A 3,969-nucleotide genomic window follows, 5' to 3' on the forward strand; every position below is an offset into this window, starting at 1 on the left:
TCAATTACCAAAGCTTATCCAACCTAGGACAAGGAAGGATACAGAGCCAAAAGATCCTGGAGAATGGTCTCAGCAAAGCTAGCCATGGACCTAGAAAAGGAATCCAGTTTGTAATGCTTTGCAAAGTTACCTACAGAGGGCCAGGTAACTGCCTCTAGAATGCTTCTAGAGTCCTTCCTTTCCAGTGTGCCACTGAAGAAGACAAGGCCCTAGTAGAATATGCCTTAATACTACCTAGAATGGTTTTGCCTTGGTGTGAATAACAAAAAGCAATAGCTGAGGACAACCACTTGGAAAATGGTTTGCTTAGATACAGGATGTCCTGTTTTGTCCAATGACAAAAAATAAATAACCGAGGACTTAGCGCTGTCAAGATAGTACCTGAGCTACCTATGCACGTCCACAGTATGTAGAATCTTTTCTCCCTGGTTTATAGGTTCTAGGCAGAAAACTGGGAGATTTATGGCTTGATTCAAAGTAAGCTCTTTAGATATGACGGATTTCTTCCTAGTCTAACCACATCTCTGTGGAATATGAGATAAAGTCTACCCACCATCAGAGCTTGCAACTCAGATACTCTTCTTGCAGAAGTCAGAAAACTGTACTTATCATTGCTCTGAGAAACTTAAATTGGCTTGATGAGAGGGTTTAAAAGGTGAATGAGCCAACCTCTCTAATACAAAGTTTAGATCCCAAGGAAGAATAACCTGTTTATGATGAAGTCTCAGGTTTAATACTCCTTTCAGAAACTGTTTTACCACAAGCAGTGAATAAAGAGGAGGATCTATGGACAGACATGCTGAAATGGCTGCAAGATGAATCTTTATAGAGGAATAACAGAAGCTAGAGGAAAGTAACTCATACAAATATTTGAACACCAGTAGTATAAAATGTTTGGTGGGACACTCACTACTTACCAGTATAAGATTTTCTAGTAATAGGCTTTCCTGTTTCCTTTATAAACCTGCTGCACATCCTCATAAGTGCCTAAAAGGTATTACATTTGAATTTCCCAGGCAGTCAGCTGACGCTGAATGAGCTTGGGGTGTATCACACTCCCCCGTCTTATGGCAGTAGAGCCAGTCTTTGAGGAAGACTGCAGTAACTACCCTTGGCCCGTTCCATAACACCCGAGAGCCAAAGCTGCCTGAGCCAAAGTCACCACAATGATTTCTGGAGAGTCCTTCTGAATCTTCAGAATTACTTTGGATTTCAGTGGACAAGCATAAAAGAATATTCCCTTCTAAAAGAATGAAAACACATCCATTTTCAGGCATGCCCTGATGGAGCCGTGGTGCAAATTTGTTTTAGTTACCTGTTTTAAAAGGTGGTGAATAGATCTATTTCAGGTGTTCCCCACAAATAAATCAGTTCCTGGAAGACTCCCTCGTTCAATTTCCATTTATATGGGTCTGTCCTGGTTCTAATCAGCTTGTATGTGTTGCTCTAATGGAATGTATGATGCTTGATTAAAAGAATGCTAAAGAGTTAATTCCCAAACTATCACAGGTAGCCTACACATGGGGCATGACCTTATGCCTCCCTGCTTATTTATGTACCGCATGACTGTGGTATTGTTTATAATCATGTGAAGGAGAGATTTCAAGGCATGGATCACAGATAACTACCTTTGTATATTAGTGCATTGGTCTGCCTGAATGGCTCAACAGGCCTTTTAGCTTGACCCCCATGGAAACTGCTCCACAAACAAAATCTACGGTGTCTGTGAGGACAGACTGATTTGGGGTTGGAGGAGAGAAGACAGACCTGGGTTCAATTACATTTGTTGCCTCCACCAATGGATCTACAATGCATTTAAATTTTTAGAAAGCCCAAAACTGGAATTTAACACTCCAAAGAATGTAAATGCTGGGTCAGTGATTTTTTTTTCCAAAAAACTACTGCATTTTTCTCATGTGCAACTTGGCTAGAGGAATTATGAAAGTCATGAACCTCAGAATCCTGAGAAATTCTCTTTCAGAAGTCTGGGACTGACTGGAGAAGCTCAGAAAATCCACTCTCTCATGTGAAGAAGGCCTTCTGAAGAGAAGTCTCTAGAAGGCAGCCAAGAAACAATCCTGTAAGATAGAGTCAAGGAGGATTTTGCAATATTTATCTGAAAGCCTGGATACGTCGGGTCTATCTTATTTTCTGTCTCTATTGAATCAGTGTTCATCAACATGACTACATCAAATGTTGCATTCAGCGAAAGATCACTACATTGAAGTTTTTCCCTGGGAAAGTAACTAGGTGGCCAGCATCATTTATTATTATTTTTTTTTTTCATTTGTTAACTGGAAAAGTCCGACTTTTTTCAGCGGAGGCCCGGGGAGAAAATCTCCATGTACACAGTAAAATATTACATTAGACAGTTGGATTACATTCAATCATATATAGAATCCATACTCTTTTTCTATTAATAATGCGGTTGAAAAATAATACCTTAAAAAGAAAGGGTTTAGACATCAAATACTTGAGAGTATTTAGGATATATATATATATATATATATATATATATATATATATATATATATATATATATATATTCACATTACAAAATAGCTGGTAGGATGAAATATGTATAAATGACAGACTGGATAGGGAGGGTTCTGGGGAGAGGGGATAGGTATAGATAGGGAAATAATGAGTTGAAAGTGGGGCTGATAGAGAGTAGTAGGTGGTAAGGTCTAAAGGTAAACAGGATGGTTGCAGACACAGAGGAAGAGGAAGAGGAATAATTCAAAGGGTGTAAATAATAATAGTATTGGTAGGTGCACTGTACATAAATTCATGTAACCATGAATTAGCCTTTTTCCCCACTGTACTGTGATCCCATAGTTGGCATATATAAGTAGAGTGTGTGAGGTGTGCAACCCCTCCACTTTGGGCTGTGTGTGTGTGTGGAAGGCAAAGCCCCTCACCTTTGTGATTATAAAACTATACAGTTCGTATATTACTTGCTTAAGTGGTTAAGTAGTTGATGAAGTTTGATGAAAAGTTTACTGAATGAAATGATTGCTCAATGGGTAATGATCAATGAGCAACTGATCCACGGAGATGACTTTTGAGGAAATACTATAGACCCGATAGGTCAGAAGAGACATAACACATGCTGACTCAACATCTACAAATATAAGTAAGTCATCAAAATAAGGAACAATGTGAACACCATTTAGCCTGCGATAAGCTAGGACTTGAAGTGGGCATTCTGTGAACACCCTAGGATCTTTAGACAATAAAAAAGGGTTACAGAGGTACTACAAATGTGACCCAGAGAAACAGAGAAAACAGAGATTTCCTGCTCTCTCTCTCTCTTATTTTTTTTTTTTTTTTTTTTTTTTCATGATGGATGGATGGTTCCATTCCTAAATAAAAGCAATTAAAAAAAATGAAAAAGTTCATGAAATTAGTATTGATTATTGCCAGCCGTGCTCTTGTTAGCACAACCAGTATAATTAATGTTGACTCCTTCTGCATCTGATTCATGTATCAGTAGTATAATATATTAAAGTAATATATGACTTCACTTTTTCTTTTTAAGACCCATTGTTCCTATCACCTATCACTATCTCTGGGCTGGGCATCCACACACTACACTCATTTCTGCATGAATTTTATAATTTTTTTTATAATTTTGTCACTCTCTGTACATAAGACAGTGTAGTCACCACTGGGTGTAGCAATTGTGATGATGTGAGGTAGTGCCAGCTGTTCCAGTGGGCACTGCATGCCATGACTGCGTAGAGAGAGCTAGCTAAGCTGGAGTTTATATATTGAATATTATCATTATACTTGTGCAGTGATTTGTGCTTGTGTTAAATTTAAAAAATTAAAAGTTAAAAAAATGTAAATGTAAAAACAGTGGGTGGACATGGACGAACAAGAAAATTATACTGCACACTGCATTGTTTTATTTGATGATGCACTGCATTTTTATTTTCTGAGAGAAAGAGAAGGAAGATAGCTAAA

The sequence above is a fragment of the Protopterus annectens genome, chromosome 3.part0 (assembly GCF_019279795.1).
Source record: "Protopterus annectens isolate FY-2018-M chromosome 3.part0, PAN1.0, whole genome shotgun sequence".
Classification (NCBI taxonomy): Eukaryota; Metazoa; Chordata; order Ceratodontiformes; family Protopteridae; genus Protopterus; species Protopterus annectens.